We start from the raw sequence: 21,122 nt of genomic DNA on the forward strand, positions 1-21,122 counted from the left end.
TTTCTGCGAGCTATGGTACGCTGGGCTTTCTGCTTGCACGTGTATGTGTGTGTGTGTGTGTTGAATTTTTGACCCAATACGTTACTTACTGTGAGTTTAAATGTGCCAGGCGGTTAAAATAGACAAAGTAAAAAAAAAAATAAAAAAAAATGTGTGTGTACATTTTTTGTATGTACAGTAGGCGTGTTTCAAACCCTAACGAGTGCCCTTAATAGTCGTGTATGTGTAGCTAGCAAATTAATGTGCCACACATACAGTCCATAAAGCATAAATAAATAAATCTGTTGTTACTGAAAATAAAATGTGAACTGAAAATATATATATATATATATTTTTTTTTTTCTTTTTTTATTTTAAGTAACAATGATTTAATGAAATTTCTAATTTCCACGTAGTTTGATTAGAGGTACTGAAATATCTAAAATTGCAATTAAAATGTATAAAAACTATATAGGCATATATAAAAACCGACACAAAAATGAGAAAAACACAACAAAACTACTAAAACTTGGATATAAATTATTGCTTTGCTGAATATATTAGTAGTAGTAGTAGTAGTAGTATACAGGAGTTTTATTGTTAATTACAGCAAAAAGACTGTATTTTTAAACAACTCTGCTGGCTGCGCCACCATTTATTTTTCTTCTTCTTCTTCTTCCATTGATCTGGTAGCAATGTATTCTGTGTTTGTGTACTCCACAGACTTAGATTTCGGCCAGAAGAGCATGCAAGGCAGCAGGCGTTGTGATACGCTCTCTAGTGTTTGTACGAGAGCTGTAGACTGATCTCATATTCATACCGTATGAATTAATCTAGATAAAAGCTACATCAGAACTAGAGCGGTCTCATTATATTTCCCTGCGTATCGACTGCGGTGTGGGATATTCTGGACTCGTGTCATCAGAACCGGACCTGGACAGATGTGCCGTGACTCTTTTTCAATCGTACCAGTATAAGTGACTGTATGTCATGTAAAAGCTGGAGAGAGCTGGAGCGGTTGCTGTTGTTTTTTTTTCTTTCTGGCAGCTGTGGCCGGTTTGTTCTGACCTCCAGAATCAGGGGAAACTCAGTTTTCCTTTTCTCCCCAGAGTCCGAATTCATTTCAGCTTTCTGTTTGTCTGCTGGACCGTAAATCTCTTCAAGATCCTGTTTTAAAAAAAGCTCCTCGTTCCTTCTTTTATTCAGGAATAATCGGCTCTTTAAGGAGCTGTCAGTCAAGAGCAGAGATCTGAAACATCAGGACCAGTATGACACCCACTGCGGCCGCTGACCTCTGACCTCTGACCCATTTCATAGAGGAAAAAACGGTGTGGATGTGCTCTAACTCAAGAGCTTTACAGCCACCATCACTCCATGAGTGTGTGTGTGTGTGTGTGTGTGTGTGTGTGTGTGTGTATAATGACAAGGGTATGACACAGATATTACAAGGAGAGGGACTTATGAGGACATAACCCATGTCCCCATTTTTCAAAACGCTTATAAATCATACAGAAAGTAAAAATGCAGAAAGTTTCCTGTGAGGGTTAGGGTTAGGTGTAGGGTTGGTGAAGGGCCATAGAATATACAGTTTTATAATATAAAATACCATATTATAATACTATCTATGAATTGATCAATTTTATTTATTACATGTAAAGATGGCTTTATATGCACATTTGTTGAGCATATCCTATTACAACAGAATGTTACGAAATCACACACACACACACAATTTTTTTCAAAGATGTTTAGTAATTATTTCGATTTGTATGTATATTGTTGGTGGTGATGTTTGATAATAATAATACTAATAAATGATGTAAGGCGTAGTTGTTGCAGTAGTGTTAGGACTAGTGCTGGTAATTCGTCATTAGCGCTAATGAAATCTCTGCGGCTGTGGCTGATGAAGGTAATGATGGGACAATGGCATCTATCAGCCACAAGTTTAATTAGAGAACTGAAGCATTACGCTCAAATATTAATGATGCCGACTGTATTTATGAGCCCTGCACTCATATCTGCCACACAGTTTGACCAGATCTCTCTCGAGATGTATCCCACAAGCCCTCGGGGCCAAAAACAGACCCTCACCCCACATCACACACACACACACACACACTCAAAGATTTGATGTGTGTGTGTGTGTGTGTGTTTCTTGTCTGTGCCTGTAAGAGAATCTAAAGTCTGTCCGGTGTTCATTAGTCCTATGTTTAATTCACAAACTCATTTTCTGGCAGAGACGTTGTGTTATATCGTGCATATAGTCACTCTGCCGTGTGTCGTATCTAAAAACACTCTTTATCTGTGACTATATCCACAATATCATGTCACTGTGAGCGTCTCGTAGTACTGAACAGGATACAGCACTCCTGGGCCAAATAAACACAATCTAACTGTACTCTATAAACCATAAAACAGACATTTATATACATGCATCTCATAATAATGAGTTCTTCTAACCTTATTTCATGAAGAGCCGTTTCTGAAGGCAACAGGCCACATGTAAACATGTGTGTGTGTGTGTGTGTGTGTGGGCTGGTCCTCTGCAGAATCCCAGAAGGTTTTGCTCTCTTGTTCTGATCATGGCGTAGGCAGAAGCCTTAGAAACGTGATCTATGCTCACACACACACACACACACACACACACACAGCGAGAGGGCCGATGCAGGTGGGGGTTTACTGATGTATTGATTTTTATGATGGTCTCTCAGCATATCAGTCTTTGTTTAGCCAACGTGGCCTGTAAATATCCAGCACTAACCTTCACGATGAAAGTTAACACACATTCGACTTCATCTTCTACGTCTCTTCCTCCCCCTCACTCTGTTCATCGCTGCTCGACTTCTTTTCTACCCTGCTAGTATTTTCTCTACGAGTATTTTGCAGTTGTTCTATGATTTCAGAATGAGCGCGTTTAGATGTTCCTGCCAAATACTGTGCAACACACGCACAGATCCGTTCGCTGACCGTTCGACCTCCTTGAGCGCAGAATGCCCAGTGAATCCTACAGGAATTCATGATTGGAGAGGTCATGCAAGGTCAAGTGCAACACCTGTTACATCCCTTCTGTGTTTGCATGGTTTGCGTTTGGCAGATATACAGTACATTCAAGATATACATTTGTTTTGGAATGAACTTTTTTTTTTTTTTTTTTGCAGTTATGCATTAGGAGAACTATTTAGAAGAACCACCTTTCAGTGAACAGTGCTTAATACACTCATTAATTGAATTATAAAAAAAAAAAAAAAAAAAAAAAAACTTCTTTGGCAGGTGGTTTCATGAAGAAAGTCTAACATCCATGTAATCACTAAAGGTTTTATTATAGTGCAAACAGGTTCTTTAGATTATTAAAATGCTTTTCACACTAAAAACATATTGTTAGCTGAAAGGTTCTCTGAGGAGCCAAAAATGGCATCGCTGCATTTCTAAAGCCTTAAAGCCTTTATCAGTGTAGAACCATCTTTTTTTTCAATGGATGTTAAAAGTTCTTAAAAATAAAGGTCCTTTATTGGCACGTGTGGTTTCCACTGCATACAAGGTTCTTTATAGTGAGGAAATGTTCTTTAGATTATTCAAATCTTCTAAAAAATGGTTTCACTGAAAGCTCCTTTGGGGAATCTGGTGTCCATGTGAAAAAAAAAAAAAAAAAAAAAAAAAAAAAAAACTCTAAATTTGGAATCTTTATTTTTGAAAGTGTCAGACTTTCAATGCTGATGAAGACTATTTATTTTTAACAGTGTATGCATGTTCCCAGGAAATCGAACCAACAACCTTGACATTACGAGCATCAAAACTGTGGGACATCATTGTCTTCACTTCCTTTTTTGCATTTCAGTGCACTTTGATAAAAGCAGGTTTATGTTGTGTTCTCCTGCGATCCGAGGGCCGGCGTTCCCTCGTGGTTTGGTTCAGAGCGCTGACAGGAAGCCAGAGGGGCTGTTGACTCACAAATCCCTGCCGAACGGAGCTTGGAGGAAAACGAATCTGACCTTCTAATGTTACAACACCTCCAATTTCCTCACTTCTGTCTGCCGCACATCTCTTGTTCTCTTAAACGGGCCACACGGGTTCATTCAGCTAATCAGATCTGTTCCTCAATGAGTCTGATCACATCTCTGACTTGTGAATGTGTGGATGCTCACGTTTCAGATACAGTGGTAGTGATCCGACTCAAAAAGCATGCATGGATGCACAAAATAAATATATATATTGCTTCTTCTGGAGTTTGCAAAATTATTTTAGCAGAGTTCCTTTAGTTTTTTGTTGCTGACTACTTATTTGCAGGGTAATTATAGTTAAGATACACTTCTAATTCTAAAATGTTTGTTACTTGAAATAAAATAAGCTGAAATAAAATTCCTTAAAACTTTTCATTTCAGTTAGTGTTATCATTTATATATATTTTTATATTAACTTGATGTGCTAAAATAACTAAAACTAAAATAACATTTAAAGCCAAAAATACAATTTATGTAATATTAAAATAAAATAAATATGAATTAAAACTATAATAGTATATCAGTGATACTAAAATTACTGCTTAATTGATCAGACTACAATGTTTAATGATGCATTTTTAGACATTATCATTTATGCATTAATTCTTAGTGGCCACTTCAACTTCTGATAAGTGTGTTGACATTGTGAGAAAATCAAGCTCTAAATTAAATCCTGAGTAAGTGAAGTAACACGACATGCAGTATACATGGGCTATGGACATTCAGCAAGCTAGTATTGTATTCTGAACGCAGTCATTGCGAGTGTTAATGAACCGGACACTGCTGTGATCAAGTTCTTGGGTCACTCCCTTTCTAACAGTCTGAGAATTTCCTTCATGAGGAAAAGTAACATTTCTCTGTTCATCTTGTCTAGAAGTTTGAATTATTCAGATATTCAGGAAGTCTTGCTCCTGTTCTCTATCTTTCACCCTCTTTAGTGACTGTGTGTGTGTGTAGCTGTACTAGCTAAAATTGCTTCATCATGCTAAAGTGAGGTGAGCGTTAATTATTTAGTTAAACCTGAGGAAATCACTCCTCTCTCTGGGAATTTGTGTCAGTGTAGGCTGCTTAAATTTCAGACAGATGGACACTTTCTCTCCTGCTTCAGGAGCGTGTGTGTTTTCAGTGCAAAATAATGAAATAAGGACAAAAACCGACAGTGAAGATCCAATGTGAGGGAGCGCTGTCAGAATTCACTGTAGTGAGTCTGTAAAACACTTTAAAGCTGAGGGTATTCATTTGCATATGATTTGACACAGATAAACAACACAGGGCTTGTAAGCGTGCAAACACACGCCGCGGTGGTTGTGAAGTGTCGTGTTCAGATGCTCGTTCATGACGGCTGAATGCATGATTCCACCTGATTTTCCCAGAAACAAAACAGCATGATAAGACGCTCGTACCTCGAACCTCTCTGCCCTCACTCACACTGAATCTGTCGTTGTCTTATCTCTCACCTACAGCTCAATGCCTAATCCAATAAACCCCGCAGACCCACCCCCACCCCACCCCCCTCTCTCTCTAAATTTGGAATCTTTATTTTTGAAAGTGTCAGACTTTCAATGCTGATGAAGACTATTTATTTTTAACAGTGTATGCATGTTCCCAGGAAATCGAACCAACAACCTTGACATTACGAGCATCAAAACTGTGGGACATCATTGTCTTCACTTCCTTTTGCATTTCAGTGCACTTTGATAAAAGCAGGTTTATGTTTTGTTCTCCTGCGATCCGAGGGCCGGTGTTCCCTCGTGGTTTGGTTCAGAGCGCTCTCACCCCCCTCTCTCTCTCTTTGTGTTTTCAATTTTTACTCAGGTTAACCACTAAAACTGTAACTCACACTCTTATGTTTAAAAGCACTTTTGTTCAGATAGTGCTAGTTCAGAGTAGTCCAAATATCTGTATCTGTGTGTTTCAGATATATATCATTGCAGTGACCCAATATGAATAGCCATAAAATTTAATTTTAATACCACAGAGCCCTTTTTGTTGATAACATAAGTCCAGAAATCATGCACGGGTGCACTCTTAAAATCTCTAACAAAGTAAACTTTAAGAAGCAAGACAGTATGTTGAATGACGTTAAACCAACTATGACAACTTCTGCTGAACTGAAACCCGGAAATATGAAAAAAGTCATTTTTTTTCAACCACGATTCAATCTATTCATCAGAGATAAATTCAAGTCTCTGCCTACATCCCCATCCTTCTTTATTGCATATTTTGTTTTGGAAATGATACAGTACATTAATATTATTTCACTTTTGACTTTCAATTGTAATTGTAAATATTTGCTATACATATTATATACTGCATTAGGAAGTCATATTTATAATAATACATATTGCAATAGGTTTTAAGCCAGCTATAAAATTGCTCAACCCATCCATTTTATTCAGACCAAAGTCACTTGAATACATTTTCAACTTCATACGTAAGAGGACTTGAAGGCAGCATAAACCTTGTAAACTAGTTAAACATGTCACATGAAATAACAGAGTGGAACCCGTGTTTTCCATGTTGGCGTTGGTGAGAGTTTAGGTCACATTTTCATGTGTGTTTTCAGAAGGAATGAAGCGCCGGGTGCTTGGCCCAGTGGAGGGAAACAGTTTCTCAGGGCGAGAGATGATTAACTGTTATCTCAGCACGGATTTGACGTGCGCAGCTCCGCTGACTCAGGTAGAGTCTGCGAACGCTGCACAGGAAATGAAATTTCTCCCCCGTCCCACCAGGACAGAGTATAATCCTCTCGACACAACCAGATTAGCACTGCCGCTAATTGGTGACAGCTTCCTCTTTGTCAACCTGTTTACTGTGTGTGCAGGTGTGTGCGTGCATGTCTGATTTATTTTCAAGCCATTAGAGAATAAAGCCACGTTTGTGTAGTGCTAAAAGGAGCTGCTTTCTTATTTACTCTAATATTCAGGTTTTCACTGCTAAAAATAATAATAATAAAAATTAAAAAGATTAAAACCCCAAACCATGTATTGTGTTTTGGGACATATTCCATAAGGATTTATTAGTTTTAACAAGCCACCAATAGAAGGAGACCAATTACCAGTAGAGACCTACAGGCATCATTACAGTTTCCATTAAAACCAATACAATTCCCATTATAACCAGTAAAACCATTACAAATTCTGTGATTCTTTCTATAGGTTTTTCTTTTTTTTTTTACACGGTTGTAAAGACATGCAAATAGTTTTTGTTGATTCTATTGACTCTGGTAGAACAGAGGTATTCCAGATCCCCAAACATCCCTGATCAGGAGCAGACAGTGTGTGTTTTACTTGGCGGGGAGGAGCTGTTTTCTTTTTTTCACATGAGACGCAAGGGAAACTCTTGCTTTTGTGCGTCTAATGGTCCATTGGCACCTTGAGTTCTGTAAGAAGCCAATTTGTAGCGGTGACAGAGCTAGCACGTGTGCGGTTAGTGCAAGGCTACCTAACCGCCTCGGTTCAAGCTGTAAAAGGCTGATTAGTTTCTTTGTGCCGTGCCGCAGCTGAGTTCCTGTCACCCACACGGCTTTCATCCTCTCACACCTTACACATACACCAGTACAGATAAGAGCCGCGGTAACAAACAGTTTCACACACACACACATAAACCAAAAAAAGAAAGAAAGCAGTCACAAATAAAAGCTTTCAGTATCAGCGGCCTTTCTGTGTGTCCTCTCACCTCACGGCTTTATCCTGCTTTTCTCCAGGTCCCCAGGTGGATGTCCGTCTCCGTCCTTTAGCCGAATGATGGAGCTCTGGGTTATTATGGGTGTCAGTAGATGCTCTTTAATAAAGATAAGCTGGTGGGAGGCCTGTGATACTGAAAGAACACTGTCCTTCTGAAAATAGCAAAACAGCCAGTGGAGTCTGACAAATGGTGTACACTTTCTGTTTCAGGGTACATGTTCTCTTTATTTAATCAAATTGATAGATTTGTCTTTGGCCTGAGAAAGTATTTAATGTGGCAGTTACTCTTTAATAATAACAACCACATTCCAGTCATAAAAAAATAAATAATAATAAATTACCTAGTACTGATATATATTTCTGCTGCAGGTTTAGCAGTGGAGTAACTTAACTCCTGAATTACCGTGTTGGAAACACCATTATGTGTTTCCTCAGCTCTAATTAACTGTTTTGCATTTGTTAATGGTGATAGCGGGAGTTTATAGTTTGGATGAAAAAGTCTCATATCTACTGCTGAAAGAGAAGAGGTTTCATTATCAGCTCTGTGCTTAAAAGTCTCCGGCACTTGGAAGTTGAGGAAGGCAGGAGAAGATGAAAGGCTTTTGTTAAAAATCTGCATAGTCCAGGTTTCCTGTGACCCAGTGAAACCCCCGGCCCAGACCAAATCATTCCCGTCTTCCTCTCTCTCTATCTTTCTTTGAGACAGAAAAGTAAACCATACCGTCATTTGATTCTGTGCCGAGATGGTGACAGGAAGCAGGAGGGGAAAACAAAAGACCTCCAGGGAGAGGGATGGAGTGAGAATTATCAGGTTGGTGATGGAAAGTGCCAGTTTGCCCGACTGCCTTTTTCTCCCCATTTCAGCTAGAAGTCCAAATACAGTTTTTCTTAGCTCCGGCACAATCTGCAACCAATCCACCCCCCCACCCCCTCCGTGATGACACAGTCTCGCGTCCTTCAGCGGGCAGAGGGGTGGGGTAATTAAAGCTTTCATTATTGTGTTGCTTATCTCTCTGGAAGGAGAAACGTGAAAATCCCCAAACAAAGAAAAGCGTGTATAAGATGATTATGGTGTGGTCTAAGCGCAGAAATATCGAGAGAAAAAAAATGGTTTCTTGCACTTTCTTAAAGCAGGAGGAGTGTGTTTATGGAGTTTGTTGGAGGATTAGATCCCTGTTGGCTTAGTTTGGAGAAAGCAAAAACTTAACAGTTTGGATTTTAGCTGGACTTCCATCTCAAAACTCTGTGGGGTGAATTTACTAAATATTTTGTAGCCCTTTTGATCATTTTTCAGTATGGCACAATCAACTTGAAAATGTATATATATATATATATATATTTTTTTTTTTTTTTTTTTTTTTTTTTTTTCAATGCAAGTCACTTTAGATAATAATAATAATAATAATAATAATAATAATAATAATAATAATAATACACTTAGAATGTGACCCTGGAGCACAAAAGCAGTAATAAGTAGCACATGTATATTTGTAGCAATAGCCGACAATACATTGTATCTGTCAAAATCATATTTTTATTTTATTTTTTTATGCCAAAAATCATTAAGATATTGAGTAAAGATCATGTTCCCTAAAAATATTTTGTAAATTTCCTGCCATAAATTGTTGACAACTTATTTATTCAGCATGTCTCAATCTCAATAATAAATAAATACGAATAAAATGAAAAAAAAAAAACTTTTTGACTAGTTTTGTGGTCCAAGTTCACAAATGCATAAATAGTCAGTATCTAAGAATTGTCTTCAGCACAAACATGTCTCCATTCTATACGAATACGGATTTTATATTAAAAAGTAAACAACATCATCAATAGGCACATATCAATGTTAGTAAACCCCCACCCCCCATGTGCATTTTCAGGGTTAACAGACCAGAGTGGAAATTCTTTCTGTTAGCACATTTCTTCAGGTTTATACAGACCGAATAATGAAGGCAGTGCTTAACAAAGACTTCCGGTCTGAATAAAGATCTGAAAGCAGCTGCAGGGAATTCAGTTCAGACAGGAAGTGCATCGAACGGGCAAGGAGAGGGAAACCTCTGACCCAGACACCCGTCAACTGTCTGGGAGAACACACGGATGGCTCGCAGGCGTAGACACAGCCCCGGTGTGTGCGCTTCTGTTTGTGCAGAAGCACTGAAAAAGTGGGAGTCCATAATCACAATAATGTGTTTAACACGTAAACTAGCAAGAGACGAATTATAGCTGTCCGTGGGAACTGCGAGGAGGCGACAATTCAACTGTTCACCTTTTTCTCTCCACATCCGTCCTCATAATGACCTGTCTATTCTTCTGCTGTCTTGCCTTACCTCCATTTCTTCATTGCATTTCCCAATTAGGCTTGTACTCATTGTTAGTTTATTAGCAATGGCAGGGGCTCCACAAATGTGTTTGCTGATATTCACTTGTTAATGACCAAAATCAAACCCTATTGAACGGATACGCAGCTGTGAGAGGCCGCTAATAATAGCCTCTCTGAGACAAAAGATGAAGGAAATGGCATTACTGGGTGTAACAATAGAACTCCATTGGTACTCTAATGGCACGGCCTTTCATTTAGAAATTGTTTCCTTTTCAAATTCTTTGAGATGCCTGTATAAATCCCTGCGCTCATCGGAAGCATTTCTGCAGGTCAAGAGCGTACATGTGGGAGCGCATCTGTGCACGCTCCCTCTGAAAGGTATTTCCACCTGAGGAAAGCCTCCCCCCACTTCTCGCTGCGCATTAGCGTGGTTTTAACGAAGTAGGTACTGTTCATTAGGGCAGAGGTAAGGGGGGAGTAAAAGTGAGAAGAACAAACAAGTCGAGGCATTTGTTCACAGTGTAATCTACACATCAATTATCCTGCTGAGCTAATTAGCACCTAGCTGTACCCTAGGTACCTGCACTCTCGCAAGAAACGGCTTTCATGCCTGTGATCAAAAGAGAATGGCTCGGATGGAAACGCTCAGAGAACTGAGCCAGAGAGGTGGACAGGACATCAGAACTTCCACCTTTACCAACTGAACTGTGCTGCACAACTCTCTGTGGCCCCTCTGTACATCTAAAGAGAACAGGGAACGCTTAGTTATGTAAGGAACACACGTGCATTGTGATGCACCACTGGCAGAAAAACTGGAGCTTTGATGCTACCTTTACACTTACCTAAACAAGAGTACTGTGGTAGAACTTTACACTTATGCATGAGGCAGACCCGTTTTCATTTTGTGATAGATCTTTTATTGCATATTTTGATGTGCATCTGAGTGTGGCAAATTTCTGAAAATGGAAAAATGTAGGACAGTGACTTGGTTGCATCAGTTGTTCATTGATATGTGAGAATAAGTGATGTGCATCTCATAGCTGAGGCAGATACGATATGCATTTCGATGCATAGCCAACGATACGATACATTAAATTTACATATAAAGCAGTTACCGATGTGATGTGATAAAATTTACCCTTATTACAATGCAGTGTGAAACGATTTCGATTTGATTTAACACTATGCAAATCGATGCAATGGGGAAAAATATGATGTTATGCAATTCAATAAGGTACAGATAGTTCACTTTTATTTCTTTGGTTCATTGTAATTATTTGGTAAACGATGCAGCTCTACCTCTTCCATGTTAATCTATTTTCTATTTGACTCTCGTGACATGCCTCGGTCTCAGTAGTATTATGATACGTCATATTCAAGTAGCAGTAGTAGTGATGATCGACACAGTTTAGAGAGGAGAAATAAATCTTCATATACAATACTGGTTAAAAAATGATTGGTCACTTTCTGAATAAAAAATAATAATAATATTTAGTGCATCTACTAATAATTAGGTAGAAATATTAGTATTATTATTTTTTACCAATGCTAATATGTTAGAAACGATGCATCGAGATACAATGGCAACTTATTTCAGATGCACACTTTTTTAAACTGATTTTTAAACTGATTTTCAAACTTTTATGCCTATTCATGGTAAGAATCAGTGAATCTTACCATGCTTAGTGAGCATTATATGAGCTTTTCATTTAGTGGAGGCAGATGAGCATAAGCTTGCAGAAAAATGATTGGAGAAGTCCTGCATACATCACCAAAGAGATGAACAAAGTTATTACACTTTAATTACAGGGTCTTTTTGAAACATATGCATAGATGAAATGTTTCCAATAACATGCATTTTGAAAATAAGTGGAATTTAATTTCATGACGACTATTTTTTTTTTTATTTTATAAATGGTGCTGTAATATAGCCGGTCAGCATGATGTTGGGTTTTGTAAACTGATGTTGTATACCAGGAAGTGTTGCTCTGGAAAATTTGCAATTTTGTTACCATAGCATGACTTTATATAGCATATTTAAAACAAAATTACTCGCCTCTTTTGAGTTCAGTATTTACTTGATTTGATTGCAATTTCTGTATTAAATATTTGCAATATTATATATATATATTTTTTTTTCAGATATAATCTATTATGCAGTGTAGGTCATTGTCTCAACATTCAGCATATGAATATAAGCGTCTTTGTCATGCTAACGGCCTCCGTTCTGCAGTAAAGGTGCAGTGTGCTGTTGTGTTTAAGCGGCCCAGCTGAAGATTAGGCTTAAGAGAGGCGCATTTAGCATAAGAAAGCTTGGCGGGGGGTCCGCCAGCGTGCCGCGGGGCTGTCTGTCTCAGGTCGTTATTTGGGTTGAGCTGCACGTGAGTCTTGTGTGACAGAGCGTGGGGCGATCGCAGCATCCAGCTCTAATTAAACACATCGGTGTGTTTCTCAGGATGGCAGTGAAAAGGCAGGTGAGAGAACTCGAATGTCTTTCTGTGTGTTTATGCCTTGCATTAGTAATGCTTAGGGACGTTTACCAAGTCGAACTCGTTTCCAGAGCAAACAGATGATGGAATATCGTGTTGGTGAATGGGTGTAAACCGACCGGTTGAGTTAAACAGCTTGCTGCTGGTGATCTTCAGCGAGCAAGGGTTAATTGGGCTGTGTAACTGTGTCAGGTGTGTGTGGGGCATTGGTGGCCCCGTTGGGCTCTTGGGGGCCCCTGTTGTCAGCAGTGCCTCATTTGCTGATTGGAGAACGGAGGTAACAGGATGAAAAGGGGCTGTTTCCTGCAGCTTGTTTGATACCTGGTGGGGAGCTTTTCAGGTGACAAAGACCCCGAGCGGTAGGGGGGAACAGATGTGTTCTACCCTCTCATTAGCATATGAATGAGCAGCTCAGATTGGGCTGGCCGGGGGGTTTTACCTCTCACCTGGATAGTCCTGCTCTGATCTTTATACCATCTGAGGACCTCTGCCCCCCCGTTCTCTCTCTCCATCTGACCCCCAGCTGGGTGCTGGCAGAGTTTTATGACAGTAATCGACCTGAGCACAGATGCGTTTCCCATAACCTGCGCTCACACAGATTTCACTCTCTCATTGTGCTCGAAACGCATCAGGAAAATTCGGCCCCACAATGAATTTGACCCCCCCAACTTCCCCCTCCCCGTGACCCCCCTCGCCGAGGCCTGGAAGACGTCCAAGAGGCTGTTTTCACCCCCGCCCTGTGCGCTTTATTATTTTATTAATTTTCCATTCATGCAGACAGAAAGGCCTCCGTATTTTACAGCATCAGGTTGATAAATGGCGTTTCCTTTTCTTCACTTCTGACAGACCCAGAGAAAACAAAAAAGCCTCTGTTGCTCTTTCTTTGCTCGTGAGATATGTTTCAGTATAAATTTTGTTACCCAAATAGACGAGGATTGCAGAGATCTCTGACTTTGGATTGCAGACTCTGAGCACAGTTTGAGACAGATGTGACATTACTGGGACTTTTCTCAGGAGATTGCTCTCCATTCGTTCTCATTGTCATCTAGGAGAAACTCTTGAGATCTCGTTTGTGACTTTTTTCCTGCAAGGAACAATGTTTAGGAATGACTTAGTGTGTGTTCTTTTTCTACAACAGTTTTATTTCAGTGTGTTTGATTTGTAGAAAGTCATGCTGATCTTCAGGTGGGACTCTGTCGGACAGAGATAAAGGTTTTCTTTCTAAAGTTTGGAAAGCGAGCCAGGAATGCAGTACAACCTTGAGTGGTTCAAAACGCTGCTCTCAGCTTGAACTTATCTCAGCGTCCGGCTGAACAGTTTGACACTGCAGAAAAAGAAGGGAAACATATATGTACGGCACACAGGACAAAGTACTGCTCTATTGTTTCTGCTGTCTGTAAAGACTCACTCTATTTTCTTTGCCTAACAGACGTTTCTGCTCGTATTGTGAATGATTCATCAGCGCAAATTATTCCAAAGAAAAGAAAACACACCTTACCTTTGTCTGCCATATGCTCATTCTTTATTTACATCAAAGCAAATCACAGTCAAATGATCCCGTTACAGAGTATAATTACATCTCAGATTGTGTTTAGCCATTATTAGTCCAAACACACCGTAATCTGCTCTGACAGAGCTATATGTTATTGTAGCGCTCCTATTAATCTTGCACGAGGCGAAATACGCTTGGAAAAGCAGATTGGTGAAGTACTCTATATAGATTTATTGATGTTTTAATCAGCTGTGGCAAAATTAATTTAGCCATGATTGCTTACATTTGAATTTGCATGTACTTACTGGATGCTATTTATTTGTATAGATTCCTGCTTTATTAAAATAGGCCTTACAGTCCTTTATCTGCAAAACATGCCATGTTTCTGTTGAGAATATCTCTGTGTGTACTTTGTTTTATTTTTTTTTTTTCAAGAGCTGCGACATTGTGAATGCGATCGGTTCTCCAGTGTGTGATGAATCTGTGTTTCTTAGTCAGGGTAATTTTCACAACACAGCTGAAATGAAGGTGCACATATAGAAGGCTCAGTGGAAGAGTGTGAGCGATGCAGAGCAGATCAAATGCCTCACCCTTATTAAATAGTTTGTCTGGCGGATAACACTGCTCTGTGACAGCCGCACCCATACGACCCCACAACACAACATACTGCACCCATCAGCGCATTCCACTACCTGCCTGTGTGTGTGTGTGTGTGTGTGGGAGAGAGAGAGAGAGAGAGAGAGAGCAGGGGGCAGGGAAGGAGGCGTCCACCGCTTGAGTGTCTTTGTGTCTGTCTGTTGTAGAAGAGCGTTTGGGGAGGGCAGAGAGGCGTTTACCCCTGGAAGAGACCTCGAGTATTCCACTGAGAGAAGATCAGCTGCATTAACACACCTTATTACACGGCTCTCTGGGATGCTCAGTTGTGATTGGTCAAAGTCAAATATTTGAACGGTATTTTGATTCCGCCAAATTGTATCAAGCGATTTCCTTCATAACTTGTTTGAACAGTTTATGTTAATGAATTAGTTCATAAATGATCACCAATTCATTTTCATCACTCTAATTTTAAAAAAATGTTGTCAAATGTTGATTTTTGTATCGCTATGCTTTTGATGCAGTTTTCTAAACTACAATGTTTCTAGTTTTATAGAAACATTTTATAGAAACATTGTTTGTATTCAAAGTGTTTTTTTTTTTTGTTTTTTTTTTTCTGTTAAAACGTTATCCCAGCTAACAAAAATGTTCTTTGAACATTTTGTTTACAGGCATGTTATGAAAACATCATCTCTGAATATTCTCTCAAAAATCTAAAGTTGTGTGTGTGTGTGTGTGTGTGTGTGCGTAATTGCTATATGAACATTAAAAGACCATTTCATATCATTTTGGAAACATTATGGGAATGTTACATTTGAATGTAACAAGTAGTAACATCAAACAATTTATGAGAAATGAAGCATTCCATGAATTCGGTATACATAATGTTTAAAGTGCTAATGTTTTGAGAACATTATTAAGGACAAAATAACTCTGACCGAATGTTTTATTGATCTTACTGGAAGAATGTTTGTTCATAACATTGGCGGACACATTTCTGAAAACGTTCCTTTTTAGCTGTTGTCTCTGCTGTGATTGTACAAATAAATTCTAAACTGTTTTACAGTATATGATTAAATAAATAGATATGTATCATTTAAATAGCATCATGTTAATTACCCCTGTATAGTTAATGAACTACTTTTAAAAGGACATTTGACTGCAGTTTAAGATGACTAGCCCCAGAAACCGCAGGTTCGTGTAGCTCTACGGATAATTCTTACCGCATCAGACGTCTGGAAGTGTGTTTTTCAGGTAAACACCAGTGAAAGGCTCCTGTGTCTGTGTGTGTACTTCAATGAATGTTTTAACAGCGCTCAGAGATCAGCTGCAGTCAAATACACACTAAAGCGATCACAGCTGAGGACTTTTTGGAGTTGCATCAATATTTGATGAGCAACCTGGTTGAAAAGAGTCGAGGAGCATTTCCACGTTCCCTCATCCTGTTCATTCACCGCAGCGGCACGTAAACGGCCCCATCTGAACATATTTAGGTGGGAAGACAGCAACAACTCCGAGAGCAGGTGTCGTTCTGTTCCTCTTTTATATTTATACACGTTTATGGAAAATATAAAGCGGCGAGAGAAAAGTGAAGCGTGCTGAACGTTCGCCTCATTCACCACTGAAACGACCGCCGCATAAAAGGCCCTTTCAGATGAGGGAAAATAAGAAATTGTACGTCTTTGTGTGGGAGAAGTGGCGGTGTGCCGGGACTGGGGCAGAAAGTGTTTTATCCCGCTAAAGGTTTTGTGTGTATTTGGTTAGTTACGGCAATTACGGTCACTAACTGACAGCCAAACGCATGCGGGAGAGAGAACGGGCTGCCTCTGTGCACAACACTCACTGTCGAACATCTGCTGAGAGATTTGCATATTAATTAACCCATATTAACTCTAATTATTCTGGGAAATTATCAAATAAATTAAATTTTCTAATTTTAACCTTTCCTTTGCTTGACGGATGTGAGAGCCGGAGATACCCCTGTTACCCCGCTCACCTGCACAGATGCCCCCCTTCCGATGTCACTCCTCTCTATTCCCCTTTCACGCCTTGACATGAAGGATTTGGGTTTTGTTTTGTCTTTTTTGGGCCAGAATTTCAGATTTGGGCTTGCCCAGACACTATTTTGATCCATTGCCCCCACCACAAACATGATAAACAGATACTTTTAGAAATGCATTTGTATGCATCAACATTTGTAAATATAATTTAAATTTAATGCAGTTATTTTTGTTTTTTATTATTATTATTACGCTTTTAATGTATACTTGAAGAGTTAATTTGCAAAAGCAGATAACTCTGTATTTAACAATTCTAAGAATCATGTTTTCAATCGTCACATTTTTAAATTCATTAATTATTTTATTTTGAAAATTATTAATAATTCAAGTTATTTATATGCTGCTTTTCACTATGCACATTTTGACAGAAAATGCATTTAATACATTAATATATTTACAAACAATTATATACAAATATTTTATGACTTATTCAGATTTTTTTTTTTTTACTTTATTTTGAAAATGTATTTTATTTTAATTTATTTATGTAACAATTTTCACATAGTTTTTATAGTTACATTTTGCCAAGATATTGAGATAGCAGTTGAGATAGAAAAAAAAAAAAATTATCACCCAGTGAGTGTGACTTAAATTGTTTTGGTACAATTCACCACAAAAGTGTTCAATATATATACAAAATAAAAATCAAAACTTGTTATTCTTCAGCTGCAGTGATGCGTCTTCGGTCAGTTTGGCCGAATCTCTCTCACGTTGGCTCTGGGTTTTCTGTATTGCTGCCCTGTGCACACAGATTCTCTTGCGTCATTTGCTCGGGGTGGGCGAGAGATCTTTTGTGTGCGTGTGTTTTTTTGGTTGGCTCATGGATCGAGATGGGGCGACCCGGAGCAGCACAGATGGTGGAAGCGAGCGGGTCGGGCCGGTTTCGAGCCGAGCAGCTAAACCTTCAGGCTTTCCAGCCTGTTGCTCCGGCCCCGCAAAATAAATGGGACTTTAATTCAATTAGAATCCGGCTACTGTGGCCGCCTCACGGCAGAAATTATTGAACATATCCACCCCCTTCCTGAAACACACCCACTCGGGCCGTCCTGGATCCGCACACACACAGACACAGGAGTTGTTTTACACATCGCTGAGTTTCTCCATTCACTGGCCTCTCAAAGCTGCTTCACTCTTTCACTCCTCTTTTGTTCGCTCTCGGCTGCTGCCCTTCTGTCCCTTTCTCTTCACCACACCACCCCCTTTCCTCTTTTACTCCCTTTCTCTTTCTTTACTCTTCTTTTTTTTTTTTTTTTTTTTTTTCTTGCACGGCTTCCCCCAAACCCCCATATCAGCCTGGAAGAGTTTCATGGAAAAACAGATCATGAATGTAAAAGCAAACAACATGCAAGCTTGCAAAATAAATACACATTGTAGTTACAAATCATGCTTCTCGTTAAAAAATAAAAGATCTCTGTAATCTCACGTGTCTCCTCTTTTAAATGAGAGCTCAACTTTGTCTCAAACATTTCTCTCTAAATGCTTGTTTGATATATATGGTCTTACAGTATTATATGAAACATTTATGTCTGCTATTTTATTTTTTACTTAGAAATATTAGGTAAAGGAGAGACTAAGAGTTCTCATCTCGTGAGACATGAAAGAGCAACAAATTGAACCTTGTTGTAAAGGTGTTACCAAAAAAAAAAAAAAAATCATAATTCACATATAGGTTATCGTTTGATTTTGCGATCTCTAAAAGCTGAAGTGAAAATGTGAGTGTTTAAATGTGTTGTTGGAGCTCAGAGCCTCGCGCCGGAGGTGTTCAGGTGATCTGCATGTGTGAGGCGGCCTGCAGAGGGCCGGTTATCTTCAGCACGGTTCACGTCTCCTCCCATTAGCTCTGACGACTCGAGCGCAGTGTGTAGGTTTACCTGCGGGGAGTCTGTCACCTCCACACACACACACACACACACACGGCCACAGGCTCGTCTCTGCTGTGAGACCCTCAGGTTGAGCTTGTGTTGCAGCCAGAGAGAAACCAACCCTGAAGCACTCTGGGAATCTCAGAGACACTAAACTCCTCAGACTCGTGTGGATTATTGGATTCGATGGGGAAAGAGAGCAGGATACTTTGTTTCATTTGTCTGCCTGTATTTCTGGCTTCATCTTGAGGCCCTCCTGAAGTTGACATGAGAAGCCATTGGGTTTTAAACAGATTCTCCTGCTGATGATGAACTGGAGAAGACTGGAGATCTTTCTTTAGGGACTAAAGGACTAAAGGTGTTTGTGGTTTGATGAGCACAGATTTCATAACACACTTCCTTTTGAAACAGGAAGTTGAGGTGAGGGATATAAACATGCTTGCCACTCTTTATGTACATAACTGATAGTTTAGTGCATGCCAGAGGTTATTGTGTGGATAGCCGTGTTATTTCAGTGTATTAGTTTTTGTTAATATTTTGAATTAGATTGAATATGTATATGTTCTGTTTTCACTTCAATTTTAAAGTTTTAGTATATTTGTAAGCTTTTTATATCCGTCTTAGTTTATTTAGTTTATTTCCATTTCAATTAGCACTTTGTTTTATTTAATTATTTATTTTACGGGAAGTTCCTCTGAACAAAAATGTGGGTGATGTGGCTATTTTTTGCCAGAAGACAAACACTCTTTTAAATGTGCTCTTTTTAAAACAAGTTAAGAGCGCAGATGGTTTGTCACACTTTTAAGTCTTTGAGTAAGTTCCTCTGGTTTGTAGTTGTATAAGTGTGTGTTTGCGTTGAGAAAGCGGCGATCGAATACCGTCTCGCCTGCGATTATCAGCCGTAGAAATGACAGGCCTGTCTGCGAGCGGCGCGTAGGTTAAGCCCAACATTAACGGTGACTGGGGCAATTAGGAATGTCATTTTAATTATCTGTGGCATCGGAGTGAGGGATGTTCCTTTTATTTGTTTGAAATCAAAAGCAGAGGAGCAGGTAGCATCGGCGCGAGAATGGCAGCCGTAATCGCCTTTGTTCCCTTTGACACTCGCAGAAGACGCCGACGAATAGAGAGTGTCATCAGAGGAGAACTTAGCCGGCAAGTAAACATTATCGTTTCTTTGTGTCTGCGCTCTGGAAACACAAAAGACTGATTAGAGATGAGGTGAGGAATCACTGTAATGGCTGCCGTGACATTAGCAGGTTGGAATTATTGTGTTGAAGAGCACAATACCGGCGTGTGATAGGCTGTCTGTCAGCCAAACAATGCTCTCGCTCCAGAGTTTTTACTCCATCTGAAGTTCCTCCCAACCCATCATTATGTATCGGCCTTTTCAAGTCTTCCAGCAGCGAGTACAAAGTTGATGGATTTTGTTTTTAACTTCTCAAGATGTCATTTCTACTTTGTAGAAGCGCCGTCTCTCTCTTTCTCTCCTTCTGTCTGTCGGTACCTGTTCATGAGCACACGGTTATTCATTTTGAGAACATCTTTTAACATCCACATGTCTTTGTGCCATCACAATCTGCTCTGATGTGATGATAGACAGAAGGTATTTAAATGTCCACTACTCAGAAGTCTCTTCTGTCTGCCTTTACATGATGAATTTTTTTTAAATGTTATTTAATTTCAAATAGCCGTTTTCTATGCGAATATATTTTAAAAATGAATAAATGTATGTGATCAAAGCTGAATTTAAATAATTAATTTAATGTGTTCTAATATGCAGATTTTCTGCTAAAAAAAAAAAAATCGGATTATTATCAGATTATTATGTTGAAAACAGCTGCCCATTATTTTAATGTAAACTGTGATACATTTTATTTTTTAGGATACACAGACAAATAGAAACATTTTATAACATCAAATGTACTGTAATTTACTGCTACTTTTGATCGTCCTTGATGAATAAGGATTTCTGGTTTGTGAGCATGCAGTTAAAGCAGTCAATGCGAAGCTCATACTTTCACTCCAGAACCACCTTTTCTGCGATCAGACTCGTGGAAGTGTTGCAGTCAATCCAGAAACACTGCGTCCGGTCACTGGGCGTGTGAAGGGTGTTTTAAATGTAAATGTGTTGAAGGTATATCTGGACCACACATCAAGTCAGAACGTCTCACTTATTCTTTTAGCTTTTCTATTCTTATTTCCTCCCTCCCTCTTTCTCTTGTCTCTTTTCTTGGGTTCTTTCTCTCACAGAGAGCATTACTCAGTCTGAACTTGCCTAAACCCTTGTGGTCACACCTCTTGAAAAGGTTTTGTTTCCCCTGTCAATTGGTATTCAGCCCAGGTCACATACGCACACACATGCACCGTTTTCATTTTAATTTGCACCTGTTGTGCAGTTGTTCGGGAGGCAAGTGCAGACCAGTGGATTAGCCAAAGATCATGTTAGGAACAGATATGCCTAGTGTAATCTTTTTGTCTACAGGGGAATGTTAAGATAGACTGTGCTTTGTGAGTGTGTGTGTGTGTGTGTGCTGGCATACTCTCGCTCACCAAACTAAACAATGGACAGATATATATATATATACATGGCAGCAGGAATTCCTTTATTAACTCATCCCAGAAGAGTTTAATACTCATTC

The 21,122-nt window shown here is 39.2% G+C and overlaps 1 protein-coding gene across 5 annotated transcripts in view; it reads left to right on the forward strand.

The window, feature by feature from the left end:
* The window catches only part of zeb2b (zinc finger E-box binding homeobox 2b), a 65,843-nt gene that overhangs the window by 25,665 nt on the left and 19,056 nt on the right, over positions 1-21,122 (forward strand). Inside the window, exon 1 of one of the 5 annotated variants that reach the window (XM_052558557.1) lies at positions 18,552-18,900. The exons of the other annotated variants lie outside the window; for them this stretch is intronic. The gene's annotated coding sequence lies outside the window, so the exon portion shown is untranslated. Of the gene's footprint in view, positions 1-18,551; positions 18,901-21,122 lie in introns of those variants that run through there. 5 annotated transcript variants of the gene reach the window in all.

The sequence above is a fragment of the Carassius gibelio genome, chromosome B6 (assembly GCF_023724105.1).
Source record: "Carassius gibelio isolate Cgi1373 ecotype wild population from Czech Republic chromosome B6, carGib1.2-hapl.c, whole genome shotgun sequence".
In the NCBI taxonomy this organism is placed as follows: domain Eukaryota; kingdom Metazoa; phylum Chordata; class Actinopteri; order Cypriniformes; family Cyprinidae; genus Carassius; species Carassius gibelio.